Source organism: Nycticebus coucang, chromosome 10, assembly GCF_027406575.1.
Source record: "Nycticebus coucang isolate mNycCou1 chromosome 10, mNycCou1.pri, whole genome shotgun sequence".
NCBI classification, from domain to species: Eukaryota; Metazoa; Chordata; class Mammalia; order Primates; family Lorisidae; genus Nycticebus; species Nycticebus coucang.
Window position 1 is genome coordinate 47831627 of NC_069789.1, and position 27351 is coordinate 47858977.

Below are 27351 nucleotides of genomic sequence, written 5' to 3' on the forward strand. Positions count from 1 at the left end.
ATAGTTAACCTTGATAAATCTTGGTTTTTCTCTGCTATAAATATTATTATTCTCAGGAATAACAATTGAACCTACTTTGAGATTATTATGAAGAAAAACGTGTTAAAATTGTTTAACGTGGTATCTGGACATAGTAAGTGCTCAGTAAACATTGCAATCTTTAGTTTTGTTGTAAAAAATAAAACATTGCCTGGATGTACCCTAAAACATCAACAATGGCTAACTTGAAGTTTGGGATTATGGATGATTTTTATTTTCTTCTTCTGGTTTCTATTTTATCCTTTTTTTTTGAAATGTTCAAGGACTATTTACTACATGAAAACAAATGACAATTATTGCTTTTTAAAAAAGAATTATATCAGTGCAACTGTGTTTTGCTTGGTTTGGGTCAAGTAGACCACTTTGAATGGATCTGATGGTCTCCTCAGGTTCCTATCAGCCTTTTTACTCTGCTAATTCCAAACCAAATGGGGGCGTGTAAGAGCCAGTGCTCTGAGGACATGAGCATCAAGCTCATAAAACTAAAGAGGTCCTCATGCTAAAGTGAGTGGCTTTTGAGTCTACAATTCCATTTCATGGCTTGGGATGAATTTAACTTTAGGGACCCCAAGCTTGGAAGAAAGAAAACACAAATCCATTCCATGCTGGTTCTAGCATGAAAAGGTTTCATAAGGAGGCAAAGTCTGAAAATGGGCTCTTTAGAAAAGCTGGATTCAGATGTGTCCCAGCTAGTGAGATGTTCTGGGCTAATTGTGTCCCGCCCAAAGATAATGTTGCCCTTCTAACCCCCAGTACCTTAAAATGTGCCCTTACTTGGAAACAGGGTCTTTGCAGATGTAATCAAGTTAGGACGGGGCTTTTAGGATGGGTCCTAATCCAGTGGGCCTGGTACCCTTCTTTTTTATTTTTATTTTTTTTTTTTGTTAAATCATAGCTGTGTACATTAGTGCAATCGCCTGTACCCATTCTAAGATGCACCGTAGATGTAGCCCCACCCATTACCCTCCCTCGACCAAAACCTCCCCCCTCCCTTCCCCTTCCTTGGCCCTTTCCCCATAGTCTTGTGCTATAGTTGGGTTATAGTCTTCATGTGAAAGCTATAATTTAGCTTCATGGTAGGGCTGAGTACATTGGGTACTTTTTCTTCCATTCCTGAGATACTTTGCTAAGAAGAATATGTTCCAGCCCCATCCATGTAAACATGAAAGAGGTAAAGTCTCCATCTTTTTTAAGGTTGCATAGTATTCTATGGTATACATGTACCACAATTTGCTAGTCCATTCGTGGGTCGACGGGCACTTGGGCTTAAAGGGCCTGGTACCCTTCTAAGAGGAGCCGAGGCAGACGCAGAGAGAAGAGGCCATGTGGGGAGAGGGAGGGCTCAGAGCGACCCCGCTGTAGGTCAAGGAGCACTAAGGACGTGTAAAACCCATAAGGCAGGAGAGAGGCAAGGAAGGGGTCTCCCCTGCAAGCTTCAGAGAGAGCCTGGCCCTGCTGATGTCTTGATTTCAGATGTCTGGACTCCTGACCTGTGAGACAATAAAGTTCTGTTGTTTTAAGCTAAAGGAAGAATGAAAGAAGGAAAGAAAAAAAGGAAGGAAGGGAAGGAGGGAGGGACAGAGGAATGAAGGAAGGAAAGAGACAAATGTGTCCCAGCTAAAGATTAGTGCTGTGCTGTCCAATAGACATGGAACATGGGCCCTCCTATGTAATTTTTTTTTTTTTTTAGACAGAGTCTTACTGTGTCACCCTTGGTAGAGTGCTGTGGCATCACAGCTCGCAGCAACCTCAAACTCTTGGGCTTAAGTGATTCTCTTGCCTCAGTCTCCTAAGGAGCTGGACAACAGGCGCCTGGCTATTTTTTTGTTTGTTTGTTGTAATTTCTGTTGTTTAGCTGGCCTGGGCTGGTTTCAAACCTGCCAGCCTTGGTGTATGTGGCCGGCACTGTAAGATAAAGAGAAGGACATAAAGAGAAGGACACCACTGTGCTATGGGCGCTGAGCTGGCCCCAGGTAATTCAAAATTTTCTACTTTGCCACATTTAAAAAGGGGGGGGGAGCAGATGAAATTAATTTTAATAATAATGTATTTTCTTTAACCCTGTATATCCAAAATATTATGTCAGCCTATATTCATGCAAACATCATTAGTGAAATCCTTTACATAACTCAGTGGTGTTTTATGTGTAATTCAATTCAGTCTGGTTGCCTTTCTGGGGCCCAGAAGCCACCTATACTGGACAGCAGTACAGCTGTGGACCAGGCAGGTGTCCCTCCAGGAATGGAGACTCCCAAGAGGAAGCCAAAGTCTTCTCTTTTTCCTCTTCTATCTTATCACTCTCTCTTCTCAAAGGGCCTCAGATGTGTCTGGTCATTTCCTGCCAGGGTCATTCTCTGATGCTGCCAACCTTTCCCAGAAAAGAAGTGGTTCCTGGAAGAGACAGGGCCTATTGAGAAACTCAGAGGGTCAGGAAGTGAGCCATTCTGAGGACACTCTCGTGTCATCCTGTGCTGTTAGAGTCTCTGAGGATACTTTGTGTAGGCAGCGGAGAGCTGGTGGCCAACACAGGTGGATTGAGAAAACTCTGAGGTCAGCAGAAAGCGGGGGCAGAGCTCAGCTTACAGCAGGGGCTGTGGTATGGCTACCTGGCCGAGCAGGTGACCTTCACGGCTCCTCCTTCCCTCCCCAGCCTAACCTCCACCCTTCACACGTGAGGCAGCCTGTGTGCTCCTTCTCCCAACTAAAGGGAATTCAAGATAATGAAACATGTTTATGTTGCCTGGGGGTAGGGGGGCTCAACTAGTACATTTGTCAGCACCGGAGCTGGAGTTTAACCGTGACCAGCTACTTCATTTGTCACAGGGGTATATTTATCTGTGTTTGGGAGATTTAATTTTTTCTCAACGAAGAACTGTATAAATAGGTCTAATGAGCCTTGAGGGCTCTCATTTGCTTTCACAGTTTCTAGCAAGCTGGGAAATCTCAGGGCGCACTTGCCCTCCTGGGCTCTGCGCCTCCCACCAGGCCGGCACCGCCTTCACTCTGAGGGCGCTGGGCCCTGGGGAGGGAGGGTTTTCTCATTCAGAGGCTCACATTTGGGAATGTTTAGTTAAGATGATTTTTTTTCTTTATACTTATGATAATCTGCATAATCTTTTGTTTGTATAGCTGGCAAAGTGCTCTCCAGATAAAGAGAAGGACATAGTTAAAATATATGAATAGAAGAGTAAGATTAGCTGGGAACATCAGCTGGCTGGGAAGGAGATCTGCCCCGCCAGCAAGCCAGCTTCAGCTCCTGCCTCCCCCAGATTCTCCTTCCTTTATTAGGTGAGTTTCCATCTAAGGAAGGGCCAGTGTGGGTTCCAGCAGTGTGTGTGTGTCAGAGGGGCCGAGGGCAGGGAAAGGAGGACAGACCCAGAAAGAGCCGGCTGTGGTGCAGAGACTGGGGGAAGGAGAGGATGGGTTGGGGGGAGGGAAAAGAGGGAGAGAAGATTTTTAAGAAATAAGGAAAATAGGGACTTAACGAGAAAGGGAGAAGAGTGACAGAAGACAGAGGGAGGGGACAGTGAGGGTGAACAGGGAGTACCCTAGATGTTGTTGCTGGAAAATGCCCCAGAGTCTCGCTTTTTAATCTGAGGCTGGGGAAACCTTGAGAGTGGTCAAGTGACTTGCCCGTGGCCACACGTGGTTACTGGCCCAATCGGGTTCTCACTTATGGCTCTGTCCTCCTGGGGACCCAGGAGCAGTAAAGACAGACCTACGCAGGGGGCTGCGGTGGGACTTTGTGGGTTCTCATTTCGAGTAGTGTGTCCAGATGGTTGATCTCGGGTAAAGGACCTTTCCCCCAGGCCCCAGCCCCCTGCCACCCACCAGTCACTGAGCTGCCAGCACTGCTTTGGCCACTTCTTTGGAACAAGTGTTCTCTATTCTGGTCTAAGTTTTCACATCACCTGGGTAAGTTCAGCAAAGCAGAAACCCTACTCCACATTTGCCAGGCATTAAAAACACCCAACAACTCAGCACACTTCCATGCTGCCTCCTTTGCAGTGTCCAAGTTCATTTCTTAGGCTCTTCATGTTAGTAGAACACACTCGGAGGATTTCACTACACACCACACACACACACACACACCCACACACACACACTAGTGGAGCTAGTGTGCTGCAGGCTCTACTCCCAGCTCCGGCAGGAGTTTGCTAGTCCTTCTACTCCCTGCCTTAGTTTTCTCTCCTGAGGAATAGGCAAGTTGACCTGCTGACCTCTCACCCCTGAGGCCCCTTTGGCTTCCATGTCCAGGGACTGCAGAGGCAGAATGGTTTTGGGGAAAGAGCTCAGGCTGATTTACTAGCTGTCTAACTAAACCTATTTATTTTTCTTGAGACAGAGTTTCCCTCTGTTGCCCAGGCTAAAGTGCTGTGGCCTCAGACCTCACAGCAATCTCAAACTCTTAGGTTCAAGTGATCCTCTTGCCTCAGTCTCCCGAGTAGCTGGGACTACAGGTGTGCACCACCTTGCCCAGCTAATTTTTCTAATTTTAATAGAGATGGGGGTCTCCCTTTTGTTCAGACTAGTCTCTAACTCCTGAGCTCAAGCAATCCTCCCACCTCAGCCTCCCAGGGTACTAGGATTATAGGAATGAGCCATTATACCCAGCCATAATTAGACCATTTTAAAACTCTTTGTGGCCCCACTATCCCCACTGGTGAAAAATAAATGGGGCTTATAATTTCTACCTCAGAGAATTTTAAAGTTGAGATAATTTGTATAAGGGAAGTAGGCGGCAGGGCCTTGGTATAATATAGTGGTGATTGGTCTTTTTCATTTTTCTTGTTTGCTTATTGTCTGTATCTTTAATACTGTGAGTTTTAGGCTAAGGCGGCTCCTACTAGTTTGCCAAAGCTGACTGTGATCTTTTCTTTCCAACTTTGCATTCAGTCCTGTCTGCTTAGCAGCCTGAAATTGGATGTGGTGGGAGCATGTATACCATGGAAATTGGCAAATGTTGTAAATCAAGGTTCTTTTTTTTTTTCCTCCCTGAAAAGTTGGTTTTTAAACATTACCAGCATTCCACTGGGCCTGACCTTCCTGCCTTATTTATGTTTAATTTGATTTCTCTGAATTTTAAACATATATTCATTCATGTAGCAACTACTTATTTTGAGCTTACTTTGTAGAAGTAGTATCAATAGAGTTGCCAGATAAAATACAGGATGCTCAGTAAACTTTAATTTCAGATAAATAATGAATAATGTCTTGGTATATCTTGGAATATACAATGCAATATTTTGGATGCAGTCATACAAAAAAAATTTGTCTGAAATTGAAATTTGCCCAGGGTGTCCTGTGATTTTACTTGCTAAATCTGTCCACCTTAGCTATGAAGAATCTAGGTTTAGGAGGTACAGTTCCTTCAAGATACTTATAATTTCGTGGAGAATGTGACCTTATGACATTTGAAACCAGGAGGTAAAGTGGGGGTATTTTATGCCATGATCCTCTTCCACATCATCATTGCTAATGTTTATTGAGCAACTATTATATGCTGGGCACTGTTCTAATTTCTGGAGATTCAGCAGTCAACAAAACTCAGAATCACTCTTCCCCACAGTGCTTCTCCCTGATTTCGAGGAGAGAGACAGTATATTAGATAAAAACGTAAAAGTTGTAGGATGCTAGATAGTGGTAAGTACTATGAAAGGGAACAAGCCTTTCTAGAAAAGAGTGTTCTAGGCGAGGAAGCAGCAGTGCAAAGGCCCTGTGCTAGGCACTGGCTGGATTCTGGGAGCCCTGCTGGATGCTTCCCTTACACCAGCCCACTTAGTTCTCCCGGAAGCCCTGTGTGGTAGGTATCATCCTCACTCCCTTTCTGCATGAGTAAGCTGACGATCTGGGAGGTGAAATCTCATGCACAGGTCACACAGTACTCTAGGATAGAGTCTGCTGTCTCACCCAATGCTAGCTCTCAATTGCCCGGCATTTTATTTCCTGCCGAGACCAGTTTTAAAAGAGACCCTTCCGCATCCTCTCTCCTCTCAATTTGCTCTGGTTCTGGGGAGGGCCCTCGATGAGCCTGCATGTGCTGGGCCTTCCCTCCACTGTGGACCCAGAAAGCCTGGCGGCCAGGGGCTGTGGAGCTGCTCTCCTAGACAGTGGGGGACTGGCAGTAACCCTGAGGTCCCACAGACCCCGACCTTGCACCTAAAAAGGACACATTGTTTTCAAACACAGCTTCCTATTCCTGCCAGATAAACCACCACATTAACAATGCGTCCAGGTTGTAAAATGTTGGCCCGGGTTTCGTTTTTAGCAGCGAACTTTTTTGTCAACAGATTGGCATTTTCCTCTCCATTCACAAGGGCCCGGCTCTCCTTTCAGGCCTGGCCACCGGCCTCTGAGTACCCAGAGACACACACACACTTAGGCTCGGTTCAGCCTTGCAGCGTTGATAACAGTGTTATTATTAGACGTGGCCTCTGGAATCCCAGAGTTCATTCCCAAACAACAGCTCTTCTGGGTGAAATGAAAGAGCAGCTCCAGTTATCTCCCTGGCTGCTCGGATCCATTACCTCCAGGGCCTGTGAATGCCCACAGCCCCTGAGAGCTGTCCCTGGAGCCCAGACAAGCCATCTGGCCCTGATCACACCAGCCCCACCTCTCATCTCCCTCCCAGGGACACCCCATCAGCCCCAGACCTGACATTGGGTTGATTTGCCCTGGGCCTGCCGATTCCTTGACACCTTACTTCTGTCCTTTGCCACTTTCTCATGTCTCCCCTGTCCTGTTCCCCACCTTTCAAACCATCTCAGAACTCATCACATCCAGGGTGCCCTCTGCACTGCAGATGGCCTAGAGCCCCGACTTGGCAAAAATTTACTGCCTCCTGTTTGTCAGTTTCTTTCTAAGATGCTTTAAGATTCCTGTACATTTTTATCACAAAATAAGTGCCCTCAGGTATTTTTATGTGTCTTCCCAGCTAGATGGTAAACAGGGAATCTCCTGATGCCCATGGTGCCTAATAACCGAGTATGAGGTCCTTGAGGGCAGAAAAAGTGTCTCTTTCTCCCCCATTGCAGTCCAGTGCATGGAGTATGCCAATCTTAAGTGTATGGTTCCATGTACATACCGTACATTAAAAGGGGTGTGTGTGTTAATTACTCCCTGGTCAAGATTCAGAATGTTTCCAGCTTCCTCCAGCTTGTTCCAGTGAATTCTACCCTGCCCCCTGTGAGAACTGCTGTTTTGATTTCTATGAAATGTCTTAAATGTCTTTTCATCCTGCATAGCAAATGCTCGATAAACATATTTTTTTAATGAAGATATGTCACACTTTGTACCCTGTGGGCACTGTGCAGCACCACGTTCGGTTGACTTGCCGAGGTCTGCTCTTGTCTCTTAAAGAGTTAACCATGCCAGCCTGGGGTTGTATTTCAGTAGCTTTGCTCCGTGCTGGATTTATACACAGTGGAGACCGAGTTAAGGGCAGGGCTGTTCTGTATATCAGTATGCCCACTGAGCCAAGGAGACCCATTTATTTTTAATTGAATTAAATTGCTCACAAAATGAAAGCAGCATACTTTCATTAATATTTAATTACATACAGTGTTAAACAATGATCACAAAGAAAACTTTGCAGTCTTTTTTGGTCTTCGCTTTTTTTTTTATTACTTTGTTAAACAAGATACTCTTATTAGCTGTTTTATGCTTGGAATTTTAAGGGCCCTGCTCTTATACCACTTGAGAAGTGTTTAATTGGCAGGACTCCGCTGAGTGAGGTGGCAGGTTGGCTGTGATGCTGGCCACAGACATTGTGTGTGTGTGTGTTTGTACACATATATATGCATTAGCTTCCATCACTAGGCTATAGCGACATAGTAGTGGGAATAATCAGGGCTTTTAGCAAAGAAATTATACACTCTGGATATCTTGAGGTCAACCAGCCATGTCTACTCCTCCAAAAAATTCCGTAAATGCTGAGAAAAGACATTCTTCTTTGTAAGAGGTCATCCCCAAAGAAAAAGCTGTACTTGGGATGACAGCTTATTTCTGTATTTTATCAGATTGTTTTCACATCATAAAGGAGCAATTCTCAAACTTTACAATATCTAAAAATTCTCTGAGGTGGTTGTTAAAATACAGATTACTGGGTCATACAGCCAGAAATTTTAATTCAATAGGGACCAGAAGATTTGCTTTTCCACACATGTCCAATATGCTGATTTTGATCCAGGAGGTTGGAAGGCCACACTTTGAAAATCACCACTGTGAAAAATACTCCATAGAACACAATGGAAGAGATCATCTAGTCTTATTTTTAGCAGTGGAACTGGTTTTCAAACTAAATCTTATTTAGAACCCCAATAGATAAAACAAATGAAAGGGTTATTACTGTAAATAAAATGATGGTGGGGCCCTGATCGCCCCAGCTTCTTCCTCTCTGCCCTGGTCTCCCCTTAGCCTCTTCCTGGGGGCCAGAGTCACAGAGCTAAATCGCTTGGAAGCACAGCCTGAGAACTCCTGACTCAGTCTTATTAGTTTATACACAATGGCTGTTTTGACTAGTTAGGTAAATTTCTAATGCCACGTAAGAATTGTCTAAGAGGTGTCTAAAGATAAGATAGCTTCCTGGAAAACTAGTCAGAAGAAAGGACTTAGCAGTCACTGGTCACAGCTTAGTCGGATATTCCTTCATTGATTCACTTATTCATTCAACAGAAATGTACTGAATGACCACAATGTGGTGGAGATCTGTGTAGGCACTGGGGCTATAGCAGCAGTGAACAAGACAAAGTCATTGTCCTCTCAGAACTTGTGTGCTCGCAGTGGGACAGAGATAGGAGATAAGAAAGGAATACAAGTTAGGGAGGATGTGACAGAGTCAGAGCTGTGTGTTTGTCAGGGAAGGTCTCCCAGAAGAGGTGATCTATGAGCTGAAACCTGAATGAGAAGGGGGAGGCCCCATGCGAAGACCCAAGGGGAGGAGATTTGTGCCAAACAACCAGAACTCTGAGAGAGGAATGGAGAAAAGAGAGGAGGCAGTATAACGGCAGCCTAGCAGGCAGATGGTGGGAGAGAGGCCGGCAAAAGCTGGGTCAGACTCCAAGGCCGGGGGTCGGGCTGGCGCAAAGCGATCTAACTTCAGGTATGTCATTGGGTTGGTGACTATGGCAGGCTGTATTTTCTAAAGGTGAATGCAATAATATCTCCCATTTCTCACTTTCTTCTGCAGTGTGACTTTTGCCACTTTCACATCAAAAGAGGAGACTTTATTCCTCGATCCTCTTGAATCTAAATGGGATCTGTAATTACTTTGACTGACAGAATACCACAGAAGTATATGTGTCCATTTCAGGCACAGCCCTTAACTGGCCTGGCAGTCAGGATCTATCTCCTGCTTCTTGGACATTCATTCTTGGAATTCTCCATCCTATAACCCAGCCACCATCCCGTGGGAAGACCTAGCCACACGCAGGACTATGTGTGGGTTCCCTGATTCACAGTGCTAACTGCACGGTCAGCATCAAGTGTCATCCAGCAGTAGAGGTCATTTTGGATGTGCAGCCCCACTGAGCCACCAGATGGCTGCAGCCCCACCGTCACCCGACAGCAAGGTGGGGAGAGACCCTAAGCAAGAACCACCCAGCAGAGCCCAGTCAGCCCTAAGAACCAGGAGAAGTAGTAACGAATCATAGGTTTACCCCATTATATTTTGGGGTGGGTGCTTATTCAAGAATATATATCCAGACCAACTGCTATTCAAACTGAGATATCCTGATAACATGAGTCTGAGCTGCTAGAACAGTTCTCTCCCCACCCCCCATTTTATGTTTCCTTAAACATCTTAGTGGAAAAGTTCTGAGCCATTAAGAAGCTAAGAAGGGCTTTTAAGACAACTCACTTTTAAAACCTCCAGTCATTTTCACTTTGGTGTGAGTAACTCCTTGCCCTCATAATTTTAGTAATTTTAGTGTTCCAAAAATGCTTCTTTTCTTTGGTTATATGCTCTTCTTTTTCTGGGAGCTTAATCATCACAGAGAAATGAGATACTGAGTTTAGAAAATCCTCCCCCCCAAATAATTTTTCTTGGGCAGAGGAGATTACTTTGGATTAGTTATATACCTAGGCTTTAGGAAGAAAGCATTGGGCTTTGGTTTCAGAAAAAGAAGAGGCTGATCTTCTGTTCTAACATTTCCTGATTGTTTAATTTGAGTCAGATAAGTTAAACTTTCTGAACCTCTTTCCTCATCTATAAATTAGGAGGATGATACCAAATAGTGGTGAAACAAAGGCTAAACAATATTTTTGCAAAGTGGTGCACAAAAGCCACTTGAAGCATGTTATTCCCATCCTGTTCTCCATTCCTCTCTGGTTTTTCCTCTTCTCCATCCTTGCCTTCTCTATCCATTTCTGAGGGGACACAGCAGGGTTTTGGAGTACAAAAAAGGGAGCTGGGCCAATGAGAAACCCGCAGATAGAACCTGAGTCTGATGAGCTTGACATTTGGCTTAGTCATAGGGGTTGGAAGGAGAGGGACGGTTCCTCTCAAAAGTCCTTGGAGGCTTGCATTTCTTCCTTTGCTGGATGATTCATGATCTTAGCTATTTCAGGTTATTGTTAATTAGCCTTTTAGTTTACAAAACACTGTCACATACCTTATTGCATTTGTTCTTTACAATAACCACAGGGTAGTTATTATTTTCTTTATTTTACAGATTAGCCAAGTGATGCTCACAATGGTGAAGAAACAGCTCACAGACAGGAAAAGGCAAAGTCTTCCTTGAACTCAGATGGTCTTGCTCTGCTGGTAATGCCGTTTCCACTGTGCTGTCCTCTGAAAAGAACTGTCAGTTGGTAACACAACAATGGTTCACTCATCAACAGATCTGTTGTATGAACTTTTTTTTTTTTTGCAGTTTTTGGCTGGGGCTGGGTTTGAACCCGTCACCTCTGGCATATGTTGCCAGCGTCCTACTCCTTTGAGCCACAGGTGCCCCCCTGTATGAACTTCTTAAAAGGTACTTCTGGGAATAGAAAAATAAGTAAAAATCTTAGTCCCTGTTTTTGGAATTCTGACATTAGGATAGAAATCAGGATAGAGTTTTCTGACTAGCCCCTTCTATCTTTCTAGCTCTTTCCCATAAGTACTCTGACCCCAGCAATTTCAGTTTCCCCACCAGTATGTATATCCCTTGATACTACCACCATTTTATTGTCATAACACTGACTTATGTCCTTGTTTCTCTTCTTCCCTGGTTGAGATTTTAAGGTCCATCATTAGAGTAATTTCCTTATGTAATATTCTAACTCTCATCTTGAATCTTCTCTCCTCATCTGACTTGTCTGGCAAAACCCCAGTCCTGGTTAAATTTAACTCTTAATCTATACAGTACCTGCACCTTCCCAGCTGAACACAGCTGGAGAAAGGTAAACCCTATGGAGAATGACCTCAGTTTAAATTCAGATGGCTAACTTTTTGTTTGCTCTCAGTGTTGGTTGCCAGTTCTGCTATAATCCCCTAGTCCATTCACTTTCTGAAGGAGACAACTATTTCACCCTCTTTCATCTTTCCTTAAATAGTCAATACCTCCACTCCTATTGTTCCCAGAAGGGGAAATTTCACAAACTTTACAACCACATCTACCTTCCTTTCCGCTTTTGTGTGGTGGGCTCCACCGTTGATGTTCAGGTCCCCAGATGAGGCAACGCCATTCACGTTTGATGCTTGGGTCTACAAGCAGCCTTGAGTCTTGCTACTCAGGATGGCACTCTGCATTGTCCATTTCTTCCATTCTACTGCATCAAACCTGTTAGCATAGGACCATTGCTCTCTTTCCTGTCTTATTAGAACTCATCTAATCTTTCTCAGCACACTGATGACTCCCTGTAATAGACTAAAATTTGTCCCTTCTGCCATCCAAATGTATATGTTCAAGCCCTAACTCCCAAAGTGACTGTTTTTGGAGACAGGGTCTTTTAAAAGATGATTAAGGTAAAATGAGGATGTTAGAGTGACCTCTAATCCACCTATATAAGGGTGTCCTTATAGTAGGAGGTAATTTGGACACACAAAGAGAACCAGGGATGTGTGTGCACAGAGACGTGACCACGTGAGGGCACAGTGAGACAGCAGGCAGCTTGCTAGCCTCAAGAGAAACCAAATCTGCTACCATCTTGGTCTTGGACTTTTAGCCTCCAAAACTGTGAGAAAACATTTTTTTGGTGTTAATGTTGCATAGTTGGTAGTATTTTGTTAGAGTATTCCAAGCAAAGTAACACATTTTCAAATATATATTTCTAGCCCAGAACTCGTCCTAGAATGCTTATAATCCAACTGCTTACCTGACATTTCCATTTGAAAATAGGAATCTAAAGGTTAAAACAACCCTCTCCTACCCCAAAACCTATTTCTTTAGCAATCTTTCTCATTTTAGTAAATGACTACTCCAAACTTCTAAGACTGAATTTTTGGGGTTGGGCTGGGTGTGGTGGCTTACACCTGTAATCCTAGCACTCTGGGAGGTCAAGATGGGTGGATTGCTTGAGCTCAAAAGTGCAAGACCAGCCTGAGCAAGAGACCCCATCTCTACTAAAATTAGAAGAATTAGTTGGGATTTGTGGTGGGTACCTGTAGTTCCAGCTATTTGGGAGGCTGAGGTAAGAGGATCACTTGAGCCTAGAAGCTTGAGGTTGCTGTTAACTATAACTCCATGGCATTTAAGCTTGGGCAACAGAGTGAGTGAGACTTTTTTCTGAGTCACCCACCCATGACTCCTCTTTCTCTGCCCCAACATGTTCCATTGAATTCATAAGCACATATTTTCAGTTCATCTTCTCCTGTTTACTTTTCTCCACATACCTAATTTTCTATATATTTTCCTTATTTATTTCTTCATTGTCTGTCTGTCTCTGCTAGCAGGGAAGCTCTACAGGTACAAGTTGAGAATAAGTTTGAGGTAAGGTTTTCAATATTCTTTCCTGCTGTATTTTTAGTGCCTAGAACAGTGCCTGGTTCATAGAGCATTCTCAATAAATAAATTCAACTCATTAGTTGATTGAATCTGCGAATGAAACTCGTGGAAGTCTTGAAGGTTAGGCTGAGCAGTTTGTAATAAATATGATAGTAGGAGAGAGTCCATGGAGGCTCTTGGGGAGAAGAATTTGTTTGACTGTGGCATCTGAGGAATATGATTTTCAGTAGTAATTGTATTAACTGATGTTGCTTCCACCTTTTCTGCATTTAAACTTTTACCTGGCAAATTTCTCATCATCCTTCAGTACCAAACATGGTAGACTTTAGCTTTGTTTAACCTCCCCTGGTTGCTCAGGCAAGAATTAACCCTCAAGTCTATTCAGAGCCTTCTTGTATATTCATCAAATTTATTTCTGCCTTAATCACACTGATTTCTACTAAGAAATAGTAGTTGTAGTTGTAGTTGAGCCCTTTACCCAGGGAGCATGGTGAACACCCTCATATTGTGCACATTAGGTGAGATCCCACCAGTTGCCCTCCTCCCTCCCTCCTCCCCTTTTCTCCTCTCCATCCTCTCCCTTCCCCCTTGCTAGTATTTGTCTTTTATCTTTTGTTTGGGCATGTAGTAGTTGTTTATATATATATATATTTTTTTTTTTTTGGGGGGGGTGTTGATTTTTTCTTTTTTTTATTAATTTATTTATTTTTATTGTTAAATCATAGCTGTGTACATTAGTGCAATCAAGGGGTACAATGTGCTGGTTTCATATACAATCTGAAATATTCTCATCAAACTGTTCAATGTAGCCTTCATGGCATTTTCTTAGTTACTGTATATAGGCATTTGTATTCTGCATTTAGTAAGTTTCACCTATAACCATTCTAAGATGCACCGTAGGTGTGGCCCCACCCATTATCCTCCCTCCACCATAACCTCCCCCCTCCCTTCCCCTTCCTTGGCCCTTTCCCCATAGTCTTGTGCTATAGTTGGGTTATAGCCTTCATGTGAAAGCTATAATTCAGCTTCATAGTAGAGCTGAGTACATTGGATACTTTTTCTTTTATTCCTGAGATACTTTGCTAAGAAGAATATGTTCCAGCTCTATCCATGTAAACACAAAAGAGGTAAAGTCTCCATCTTTCTTTAAGGCTGCATAATATTCCATGGTATACATGTACCATAATTTGCTAGTCCATTCATGGGTCAATGGGCACTTGGGCTTCTATTTCATATTAGTATTGAGCACACTGGATACTTTTTTCCTATTCTTAAGATACTTTACTAAGAAGAATGTGTTTTCAACTCCATCCAGGTAAACACAAAAGATGTAAAGTCTCCATCTTTTCTAATGGCTGAATAGTACTCCATGGCATACATATACCACAGTTTGTTAATCTATTCATGGGTTGATGAGTACTTGGGTTGATTCCATGTCTTGGCAATTGTGAATTGAGCTGGAATAAACATTCTGGTGCAAATATCTGGTGAAATTATTTCTGTTCTTCTGGGTAGACGCCTAGTAATGGGATTGCAAGATCAAATGGAAGATTGGCTTTTAGTTCTTTAAGAATTCTCCATACTTCTTTCCTAAAGGCAGTATTAGTGTGCAATCCCACCAGCAGTATAATGGTGTACCCTTCTCTCCACAACCATGCCATCACCTGCAGACTTTGGACTGTGCAGTGTGGGTTAATCTCACTGGAGTTCATTGATATCTCAGAGTGTCTACTAAGTTTTTACATGTCTATCTCCTGCATAAGACTGTGGACCCCTTGATATCAGGGACCATACTACCTTGATCTTGTACCCCCTTAAGCTAGTATGTCACATATCTAATGTGTATTTCATTTTAATGACTTGAATGTAGAAAGTACAGATACTCCTTAGGTGTATAAATAGAGAAAGAACTTATTGCTAAAAAAAATTAGATTCGAGGTCATGATAAAACTTATAAATTTGTTCTATAATCTGAGATCTTTGAGGATTTGAAAGGAATGAATAGTATCAGAAGCCCATCTTTGAGTGAGTCTTGTATTCACTCAAAAAGAATAGAAATATAGAGGAGGGAAACTGTAGACCAGTGAGTTTGACAGTTGGTGCTATAACAAATTATCCTTGGGAATTCCCTAAGAAATAAAGTTATATTCACTAAGAGCCAAGGTGTATTCATAAAGAACAAGTCATACTGGAAAAATCCCATGTCTGCCTTTGATAGGGAAATTACATTAGTAGATATGAGTTTGGCAGCTGAGGGATTGGACATGGTGCCCTTATTACTTGATATTTGAGGTTAAGATGGAGAAAGAAGGAAGAGAGAGAATAATATGGCAAGTAAAAGCACAGATAAAATCATAGTTCTGTTAGTATCATCTTATATGTGACTTTGGGTAAGCTATGCAAACTTTTGGAATTTTTGTGTCCTCCTTTATACAATTTTGTGTCCCCTTTGCCTCTATAGAAGGATTGTTGTAAAGATTGAGACAAGGCAATATAGATAAAGTTTTTCATGAGACACACAGAGAAATAGTGGGTGGTAGAGTTTTTCATGAGACACACAGAGAAATAGTGGGTGGTAGAGTGTGTGTGAGTATGTGTTTGTGTGTGTGTGTGTCTAGCAGAGGTCACAAGTTGAGGGTCAAGCTTTTGTTGCCTGATCAATGCTGGAGATAGACTGAGTCAGCTTCTGAGAGAGAAATTATCCAAAAAGAAGAGGAAACTGGTATGAACCTGGCAAGAAAACAGTCTTATGTTTGAAAGGGAAGAGCAAATCTGACCTACTTCCTGGTCTAGCCACAGGAGCTAGGTCCCTGGGAGAGAGGTTATACATGTGAACTGAAAAAAAAAAAAATCACTGTCTTCCTCTGTCTGTGCTGCTATAACATAATACCTGAGGCTGGGTAATTTATAAAGAATAAAATTTATTTCTCACAGTTCTGGTGACTGGGAAGTCCAAGATCAAGGTGACAGTAGGTTCAGTTGTCTGGTGAGGGCTGCTCTCCACATCCCAGATGGCACCTTATTGCTGCATCTTCTGGAAGGGAGGAGCACTGTGTTGTTAGAGGCAAAAGGGAAAAGGAGCCGAATAATTTGTGAAGCCTCATTTATAAGGTCCTTAATCCTGTTGATAAGGGAGGGACCCTCATGGCTTAATCACCTCTTAAATGTCCCACCTCCTAATACCATAACATTAAATTTCAAGATCTAAATTTTGGCAAGAACACCTTCCAACCATAGTACACACCAAAATTTATTAAGATATTGTGTTCAAGCAGCTCAGCACTGGGTCCTTCAAACAAACTGTAGCACAACAGCATGAGACAGCTGGTCTCACCAAGCCAACCACAAATCCAGCCTACACTAGCAAATCAAGGACTGTAGTATAAGCACTAGTGTGTTGTACCAGAGTTGGCAAAAGCAGTAACAGTGCTTTGGGAGAACACCATGGCCCATGAAAGATGGTAGTGGTTCCTGGAAGAAGCAAGGGAAGACAGAGAGATCATAAGCTGTGCTCACCAAAAGGAATAGTACCCAGTAGCATTGGCAATAATACCTGGTAGATGGCAAAAAAGTGACTGAAAGGACATGTATGTTCGCAAGTAGGAGACACAATCAGGGATATGCAGAAGAATTGTAGTTGGAGTGCAAAGTGGAAGTGTAGGGAGAAAAAGAGGAGGTATGGTTCTGCTGGTCTGAAAGGACCTGCAGATGCCTGGGAAGGCAAAATATGTGAGTGATATTTGTGTTTTAGGGAAACTCAGTATGCCTAGAGCCAAAGGAAACTAAGGTAAGTTTGGTTTCCTTAAGACAAAGGGTAGATTAGTTAGTGGTTGAATGTCTGTACCCCAAGATGTTTAAGTACTAGATTGATGTTATTTGGATGAGAGGGTCATGGACTCTATCTTATACCATTCTTTGATTTATTGTTTTAAAGTTTAAGTAAGTGATTTAATTCAACTTGTAGAGAGCACACTTACCAAATTGTCACAAAAAGGATAACTACTAATAATGATAGCTAACATTTGTTAAGCTCTTATTATATGGCAAGCCATAGCCTATGTGAAAAAGAGTAAGACATTTATTTTAAATTTCAGAATATTAAGGGGTACGTAAGGTTTGCTTACATAGTTCGTTTTTGTGGAGATTGAGTCAAAATTGTATATCTGTCACCCAGATAGTGTGCACTGTACCTAATAGGTGTGAATTTACCCAACTAAGCTCAATGGATTAAGAAAATTGTGAATGACCACAAAAGTGGAATGTGCTTTGAAGAGGTTTTAATTGTGGCTCATGTTTAAAATTATGGAGCTGGTCATCTTGCCTTATTCTCTAGTATTTAGAACACAACTGATTGTGTTGTCTGCATGCTACACTTTCAAAAATAAATGAATAAAGAATGTTCCCAAGAAGGTGGGCAGGCTAGAAAGTGGACTCAAAACCAAGTTCAATAAAGTGTTGTTGAAGGAACAGAAGATTTTTTTGTCTGGAGAAGAGAAGACTCAATGAGGGACCATTGTAGTTATCTTTAAATACAGTATCTGTCATATGGAAGAGTGATTGAATTTGTTCTAAATCAGTTGTTTCCAAACTTTTTGGCACAGGGACTGGTTTTATAGAAGACAATTTTTCCACACATAGGGAGTGAAGGGAGAGTTAGATTCTCATAAAGAGCATGCAACCTATCAATAGATCCCTCGACACAGGTTCATGCTCCTATGAGAATTTAATGCCATTGCTGATGGAACATGAGGTGGAGTTCAGGCTATGATGCAAATGACGGTGAGTGGCTGTGAATACAGGTGAAGATTTGCTTTCCTGCTACTCTCCTGCTGTGCAGTCTGGTTCCTGATAGGCCACAGTCTGGTACCAGTCTGTGCTTGGGGGTTGGGGATTGCAGTTCTAGGTGACTCCAAGGGGTAGAATTGGGACCCCTGAATGAAGATACTGAGAGACTGATTTTCACACACTACAATGGAAAACTTTTCTAAGACAGATGTGTGACATTAGAATGGGCAGCCTCAAGAAGTAGGAGGGTATCCAGTCACACACAGGTGCCCAATCACTCAACAGGGGCATGGCAGAGGGGTTTCCAGATTTGGCTAGGGTTCAACCAAATGGTCCTTTCTCACCTCAAGGTGGTCAGGTCTGAGTGGTTGAGATCATGAAGCTGGTAGCATGTGAGGGGCCTTGATGCTTCTCACTGAATTTCGGAGCCCTCTGTGATCCTCAGTGGGTAGAAGTAGAGTATCAATTGTGTTGATAGAAAAATAATGATTAACTTTCAGAAAAACATAGACATGTGAAATCTAAGTGAAAGTTCTGTTTGCTCTGAAGTGATATTTTATGAACATCTCTATGATGAATGGGAAAGTGATAAAAATTGAAATGTTTTCAAAAAAAGAAAAGAAAGCAAAATCATGAGCTTGGCCCATGATGATGACATGTCAAGGTCAACACAGGGCTCTAGTGGAAGAAATGGTCATGGCTACTGCTGTCCTGCCCTAATAATTGTGTCCCCGATGGAGGTTTTAATCAAATCATCAGATCGTGCCTGTGCTAACTGAGAGAACACAACAATCTATGTGCTGTTATCATAACTGTTTGATCCGTTGTCACCCTATAGGTTGCTGGTATCTTGGGTTGTATGAATTAGCTTCGGATCCTCCATAGCTCCTGACATAGACTTTTATACACAGATGGAGCTGAATGAATATTTGCTGAATTGACAAATAAAAACTTTCTACTAATAGTTTCTAAGGAATTGATTATTTCAATATCAAAAATCAATCCAACAAATTGGTATCCTATATAATATAGATTTTTGAACATTTCCAAGTTTGAACTACCTGGTGGAATGAGTGTCCACAGTTTAGTTATTGGATTGGAAAACAAATTACAAAATAAATTTTTTTTTTCTATTTCAAAGAATTAGAAATTTTTTTTAATAAAATAGAAATAAAATTTTTATTTGAAAAATAAATTTATTAAGATTAATTGACAGCCTACTATGTGGCAGTCCTTGGGTCAGGCACTATAAGAATTATGAAAACGACTCCAATATAAAGCTTGTAAGAAGGTCTCAATGTTGTGAGATAATGTGATGCTTAAACTGTTTGGACAGTTCTTAGCCCTTGGTCCCTGAATAAAAAATGACTAGAAACTTTGGTAGATGAAGGTGAGAAGGCTGAGAAGAAGACAGGAGACCAAATGAGAGTGAGAAAACTCAGAAATATCATGTGGGCTGGAGCCCAGTATGAAGAATGGTCAGTGACTGTTCCCCAATTTTCCTCCTAAATGGCAAAAAGAGATTTGAGCCAATTTTTACTTAAATCTACAACACAAACTCAGTAAGCCAAAGCACCTGTGGTCAGATAGGCAGCTAATACGTTGTTTCACAAAGAAAAGGAAATATGATTTGCTAAAGCAATCAGGTGTGGGAAGAGGAATAAACAAGAAGAATTCAAAGTTTTCATCGAAGTTTCCTTTGAATGAATGAAAGACAGTGTAGTGCTAGTGATGAATGGGAAAGTGATAAGCAATAGCAAGAGAATGCTTTGGACCATATGGAAATGGAAGTTGGAAATACAAGGCCAGAGCTCAGTAAGATTGGGGGTTATAAATAGGAGTGTTAGGTTAGGGGTAATAATTCAACCATGAAATGGAAGCCTTTAGAAAGATTGATGTGTAGTATCCAAAATGAAGAAATGATAGAACCCCAAAGACAGAAGAGGCAGGAAGTTAGGAGAGCCAAGAAATCAATACAATGAAAGCCCAGGAAGAAGAGAGCCTTGGTAAGTGATTGATCAATAGTATCAAATGCAGCAAAGAGGCGATGGAGGAAATAGATAGGGGAAGCCTGCAGTGTTTGTATTAACATGTGTGTAAAATATTTTACTTTTATATGCAGACTTACAAGATTCAGACATCACGATCACAGTCAAATAATGATCCTGTTATGAGAAATGCTATTGACAATATTTACATTCTTAAAGATTTCTAAAGAGAGCCCCATCTAAAGAGTAAGAAAGAAAGGCAAAGATTTGACTAGCACACATACACAGATTGAATAATTATGACAGTGTTTGCACAGCTTGTTTCCAATTTCCAGCTTATGAGCCTCTAAAATAATATTTGATAAAAATAAGTTTGGTTTCAATAAAAAATTTTAGATTGTGCTTTAGAATTTTATATAAAAATATGAAAAAATTTGGTTCTGGAGACCAAACAGAAATGACTCAAAAGCACAGTATCTAAGACAGCAGTCCCCAACCTTTTCGGCACCAGAAACTGGTGTCCTGGAAGATTTTTTTCAGAGACTAGGTGGAGGTAGTGTAGGGATGATTTCAGGATGATTCAAGCACATTACATCTATTGTACACATTATTTCTGTTATTATTAGATTGTAATATATAATGAAATAATTATGCAGCTCACCATAATGCAGAATCAGTGAGTGATGAGGAGCGGCTGTAAATAAAGATGAAGCTTTGCTTGCTCACCTGCTGCTCACCTCCTGCTGTGTGACTCCTTCCTAACAAGCCATGAACCAGCACTGGTCAGGAGTTGGGGACCACAGATCTAAGACGTACATTTAGAGAGGCACTAGTATTCAACTCCCCAAATCTAGCACTTAAAAACCTAGTAGGAAATTGATAATTTATATATCTGATTGCTGATATTTTGCAGAGAAATCATTCTTATTCTGAAGACGAGATATTCTTATTTTTCAATATTCTTCATTGGTATTTCTCCCTGGCCACCTGCCTCCAAGGCTTTCTCAGTTACTGCCATGTTCCTCTACCCTCTTTCTCTCTGATCTCTTTTCTTCTCTCATCTTTGCTCTTTTCTACTTTCCAATTCCTGTTTATTTCCTTATTTCTTATATACAGAATTCCAGCTATTTCTCTGTTTGACAGGTCTTTATCTTTTGGCCTATGGGGTGTCTAGTCATTCACCAAACAGAAATGCTGCCTTTAATTCTTTGTAAGGTAAGTAGTTGTATGGAAATTGTGGAAAGAAGAAACTAAAAACGGTGCACTAATTCCCTGTTTTCTATTTTTATGATTCTACTGAGGCTCTGTCTGCAGATGAGCTCATTGTTCATGTGGTGGTAACTTTGGTGATGGGCCTAAGTGTAGCCTCCAACCTTAGGGAGTGAAATTGATCAAAGACCCCAGCTGCTGTGCTCTGAAATCCATCACCACATTCACCCAAGGGCACTCTTTCCACTGGGTTCTCTCAGCCAATGACCGAGTGCGGCAGGGATACTGAGATAGTTTGGGCCCTGGGAGGCACTGTGCTCCTCTGATGTCTGACTTTGCTCCGAGGACCCTCTGAGGTCCTGCTGAGCCATTCTTAGACCACATGGCAAGTTAGGATGCCTCTCTCCAAACTGCTCTTCTCTCCTCCCTTGGGTGAGACTTGCTTCACTGGCAAGTCTTCCAACTATCCCATTTCCCTCACCATTTTCTACCTTAGGCCTTTTCCCCAATAAAATTCTTACGCCTGTAATCTCATCTTGTGTGTACTTCTCAGAGGACATGAACTAATTAACACATATGCTTACTAAAAGAGCAAGAATTATAATGCTGCAGGTCCCAAACCTTTGTTATTCTTTAGCATTTGGTCCTGCTCACACAACCTACATGAAAATAGTTGAATGAAGGTGATCTTATTTGCAAAGGGAGGAGAGGGAGATGGCAGGTAAATTAGCAAATGTGGTGGAGAGTCAACAAGAGTTTTGAGACTTGGGATCAGAAAGTTAAATGCTGGAAGACTTTTGCCGAAACCTTATACTTAACTACACTCACTTGGCATTCTACTTTCTCCTACTCACATTTCATGCAAGAGATAGGACTGAGTGAATCGACATCGGTTGGGTAGAGTATGATTCCCTGATCTCCAACAGATTGATTTCAAAGTTGCCTGCATATCTGAGGAAAAAGACTGACTCAGTATAACAATAAAATTGTCCTGACCCAGAGAAAGTTAGATGTATTTGGTTTGTTACCAGTGATCTATAAAACTGTGAGATAAAATTTTTCACTTATCAGATCAGCAAATATTTAAAAGATCGATTTCATCCAGTGTTAGTGAAGGGATAAGGAAATAAGCAACTTCTTTATGCTGCTCGGAGTATAAACAGGTAAAAACTTCAGGCAAATTTAGTTTGTTAGGATGTATAAAAATTGAAAATGGACACAATGTGTGGCCTTGGAATCCTATTTTGGAACATTTCCTACATAAATCTTTGTACAGTAAAACAAAGATCTACACAAGAAGGCTTCTTATTATAGGGTTGTTTGCAATAACAATACAGGAAGCCATCTCAATGGCCAGCAAGATCAGATTGTTTAAATAAACTATAGTACATTTGTACCACAGAATATTATGTAACTGTTAATAGGGCTGCAGCTATCCCACAGGCCACCTTTGTGTAAATTAGAAAACAAATCCCCAGCTGGGCATAGTAGTAGCTCACACCTGTAATCCTAGCACTCTGGGAAGCTGAGGTGGGTGGATTGCTTGAGCTCAGGAGTTTGAGAGCAAACTGAGAAAGAATGAGACCCTGTCTACTAAAAATAGAAAAACTAACCAGGACATGATAGCAGGCCCCTGTAGTCCCAGCTACTCGGGAGGCTGAGGCAGGAGGATCTCTTGAGTCTAGGATTTTGAGGTTGCTGTGAGCTATGATGCCATGTACTCTACCAAGGGGGACAGAGAGAGACTATGTCGCAAATAAATAAATAAATAAGAAGAGGAAAAGATATCCCCTTTTCTGGGTGAACAAAGCACATGCCAGGAAGCACAATTCCGTGAACGGGAAATGGACTGACTCTTAATTCCCATCATCCTTCTCTGCCAGGGGCCCCTTTGCAATGCACAATCTGAACCCTTTTTAATAATCCATGTACTGAAAAAATAAGATAATGTGCTATATAATGTCTCTGATACCCTACTTCCCAATAAAAGAAAAAGAAAACAAAAAAAGGTAGTAACAAAAGTTAGAGAATGTATTAGTTGTCCATTATTAATAGATATAAAACGTTCCCCTAAGATATAGTGTCCTAAAACAACAAAAAGTTATTATGTCACAGTTTCTGTGGGGCAGGATTCCTGGTGCAGATTAACTGGGTCCTCCAGCTCAGGGTCTCTCATAGGGTTGCCATAAAGATGTGGCTGGGGTGCAGTCATCTCCATGGTCAGTTTTCAAGTTCACTCATGTAGTTGGTGGCAGGAGGTAGTTCCTTGTCTGCTTTTGCACTGAGGGCCTCAGTTTCTCGATGGCTGTTTGCTAGAGTTGGCCCTCAGTTCTTTGGCTCCTCCGTAAGGCAGCTTGCAGCATGGAAGCCAGTTTAAGAGCCCCAAAGAGAGCACAGGCCAATGGATGTCTCAGTCTTTCATAACCTTATCTTGACATCATCACTTTTGCAGTAAGTAAGTGCTCACTTAAAGTCATTGAAAGGTTCTTGGAAACTCTGACTTTAAGTGAAACAACATGTAACAAAACCCGTTTACCATCAGCTTACTGATATAAACAAGATTTAAGTTCCTACAGCATATTTCTGGTCACAAAAACATCACCAAACTTATAAATAAGGATTAAAACACTTAGAACAACAAACGTTGAAATGAATTATGAGCTATACATCCATTTAAGAAAGAGTAATAAAACAAGTAAGATAATTATTTTCCCATGTTTTGGTGAATCAGTGAATGATGTGGCCATAGCAGTGGTGCATTAAATCAAGGAATCAATGTGTGCAAATTGAAAATTGTCAGCAACACCTCCTACCACTGTGTAATTAAAATGAAATTACATCACAAACAGGGCAGCTTGCTGAATGCTTTCTGACTGCGTTTATTGTTGTCCATTTGTATGATTAGCATAGACCGGACAAATTTTATTGGACAATAGTTTGTATCCATTCATTCATTTTCCAACTCATTCCAGTTCAAGGTCAAGAGTGGCCAGAGCCTCGCCCTTTAGCTCAGGACTCGAGGAAGCAGCCATCCCGTCAGAGAGTGGGCTCGTTACACTGGGGCCAAGTAGACACACTACTTCACTACTTCCCCTAACCTGCATGACTTGAGGACGTGGAGCACGCCAGAGTACACAGAGAAAACCCATGCAGACGTGAGCAGAATGTGCAGACTCCATGTCAGGGGTCCCTGACAGAATCTTTTTATTTTTTTTCTCATCAACAGTTATGATGAAACAACCTTGAACGCAAAGATGTTGTTGGAGGACCTGCTGTGTCCTCATCAGTAGCTTCCGCCCACACTCGAGGGGAGGGTATCACACAAGGGCATGAATACCAGGAAGCTGCAGGCATTTGAGACCATTTTAGAAGCTGCCTACCCAGAAATATACAGTGAACTGCAAATATGTAAATGGTTATCTCTGAGGCAGAGAATTGGAGGACATTTTGTTTTTTAATATTCTTTCAAACTTAAAGTTGTCAGAATAGTACAAGGAACACTCATATGCCAGTTTACCCAGATGAACTATTGTTGTCATTCTTTCTTTGTACACTGTACACTGTACACTTGTATACTGTATTATCTTTTCTTTCTGAAGTATTTGAGAGTAAGTTGGTGATACCCATGTCACTTTACTTCTTAATATCTCAGTTCATTTTCTAAGTATGAAGACATTTTCTTACATAACTATTGCCCAATAAAATACCAAAATCAGGAAATTAAATGTTAATGCTATTGCAGAATCCATATTCAAATTTCATCAAATTTCCCAGGAATTCTTTTAGATCTTTTTTTTTTCTTGGACCAGGATCTGGTCCAGGGTCATGCATTTCATTTACTTCTCATGGCTCTTCTCATTTAATCTGGAACAGTTCCTCAGCCCTTCTGTGTCTTTCTTGATCTAGACCTTCTTGGAAGAATACAGGCCAGTTATTTTCTAGACTAGCCCTTGATTTGTGTTTATTTGATGTTCCCTTCATTGTTACATTTAAGTTATCCATTTTGGGCAGGAATATCACAAACCTATTGTTGAGGAGGGTTATTTTTAATAAACATGTGTTAATATTACAGAATTTGTTATAATGAAGACTTGTGTAATGAAAATAGGAGATCTTAGTATTAGGGGGAAAAAATCCCTCTTTTTCTGTGATCACCAGTTGTACCACTCTTTCCCAGGACCAATGACAGGAGATTGCTTTTGGAGTTTGAAGTGGATACTGACCATGAAGCTTATTTATTCCCACCATCCTTCTGATCACAGCATTCTCTGGAAGCTTTAAAGGAAAACCCAGACAGGGGGTGGCAGTCATCAGTTAGATACACAAATACCTTGAAAATGAAGTTTTAACACAGAGATGACAACTAAAGCTTTAATGGCTATCAACTGTGATGTGGATTTCAGCTGGGGATGTCAGTAAAAATTCCACTCCTGCTCATGCCAATGTTACCTGGCCAAGGATAACATTAGAGACTCAGTCAGTCTGCAAAGGACAAGGAGAACTTTCTAATATTAGCCCCAGCATTTATTAGCACCTCCGATGAATGGGTGATTACTTTTAAACACTGCAGCTAGAAGAATAATAAACATATGGCAGCATCATTTGTGGTAAGGAGACAAGAGAAGAAATGCAGTTGAAAGCGAAGGAAATCCCAGTTAGACAATGCATTACAGACCAGTGATGCAGTCGGGGAGTGTGAAACCACCACACAGGTTGGGTTTTGCCACTGGAAAGAGGGAGGGCAACCAGTGTTGGAAATCACGCCACCCTCCTGTCACCATTTGCCACAGGGATCCAGACATCGGGCCTAGTGCTGCAAGCGTTGCCCATCAGGAAAGCTGACTTGGGAGCTGGGACCGCCTGGCGTGGTTGCACACAGTTGTTGCTCTCTTTCTCTCTCATGAACACAGTGCCGGATTTTTGACCTCCATTGGCACAATCTCCCAATGTTCTCTTCCCCAACTGGCTCAGTGCATGTTCAGAAGCTGCCACACTCACTTTCCACTCCCTGGATTCTCATCTTATTATCAGATTTTCTCCCCTTTTCCTTAATGGGAAACTCTGGGGAAGGGATTGTTTTGGCTGGAATTTGACAAGGCACAGGTGGTTTTACCAGCTGCAAGTTCTTTAGTTCTTGTTGGCTGTCCACCAACTCTTGGTCTTTTCACAGTTCTTTCTGTGGTGGTGGAGGAGGGAGGGGCCAGGAAGGGACAGTGGGTCCTTGATGTTGTCGTTCAACATCAGCAGCTGTCTCAGGTTGGCATTGAGTCCAGAGCGTTCTTTGGGAAGGGATTTTTTTTTCCTCTTGAGATTGGAGAGAGCTGAAGGCAACAGCCAAAAAATGACAATTCCGCCTGGATCTTGGTCGGTGCGTGGCAGGGGGACCAGGGCAGGGCACCCCCCACCGCCTGCACACATCCCTGCCACCCTGTGCCTGGCTTCTCACATCACCACCACTTGCAGCCTCAGAAATTCAGGCTCAAACTCGGCTGCTGCCTCTTCACTCCCTGGCTGGTTGGAGTCCAATGACACCAGCATCGTCTCCCAAAATAGACGAAAATAATCCTCAGCTCGGTCTCTCAAATGCCTCTTTTTGAGGAAAGAAAAAAGGAACTTAAAACTTGAAAGCATTTTTCCTTCTTCCTCTTCCTTTCCCAGCATCTTTTTGATAACAACAATAAAACACTTGAATGTGCTGTTTGACCTCCAGGGCCAACCCTGTTCACTGTTCTCTTCTCAGCCTTTTTTATTTTGAAAACATTAATTTGACCCCTTTCCTTAGTACTGCTTCAAGCCCCTGCTCAGGTTTCCTCCGACTTTCCTTCCTGTGAGGCTCTGCTTGAAAAGCCTGGTTCTGTGAATCCTTGATGTGTGTGGGCGCGCGCCTCCCCCATTAATCTGAACCTGCGGGAAAGGGGAAGCTGAAATGGCCCTTTATTGGCTAATTCCTCTCCCCCCTCTGTCCTCCTTCTCTCCTCTGATCCTTCTGTTTTCATTTCTCCATGACCTCCTCCTCCCTAATCGCCTCATCCCTCAGCACTAGACAAATACTGGAATCTTCACGTTGGTGTGAGCTGATTAGAACAGAGAGCTGCCAGCGAGGGCCCCAGGCCTTTCCAGGCGCTGTGACATCACTCCTTTCCCGTGTCCCTTTCCAGCTGCACAAAGTGCTGATTCCTCTCTCAATCCCTGATAAAAATCACCTGATCTGTCTCATGGGATTTTTTTTTCCCACCCCACAACTCCATCTATTACGTGATCATTCTGTTGATATCTCCTTCTCTGCCCCTCTGCAACCTGGAGAGGAAAAGTTACGGGAAGAACATCTTGGTAAGTTTGTGTGTGTCGGCTGGGCTTTCCCAGTCCAGAATCAGCTCCTCCAGAGAATAGAAGTCCATTAGCTG

The 27351-nt window shown here is 42.1% G+C and overlaps 1 long non-coding RNA gene across 2 annotated transcripts in view; it reads left to right on the forward strand.

The window, feature by feature from the left end:
• Window positions 1-2888: 2888 nt before the first annotated feature.
• Window positions 2889-27351, forward strand: part of LOC128597022 (uncharacterized) — a 57727-nt gene continuing 33264 nt past the window's right edge. Inside the window, exons 1-3 of one of the 2 annotated variants that reach the window (XR_008383192.1) lie at window positions 2889-3327; window positions 10710-10801; window positions 10911-11012. This is a non-coding gene — a long non-coding RNA (uncharacterized LOC128597022). Of the gene's footprint in view, window positions 3328-10709; window positions 11013-27351 lie in introns of both variants that reach the window. The other variant, XR_008383191.1, reaches the window with a different exon arrangement.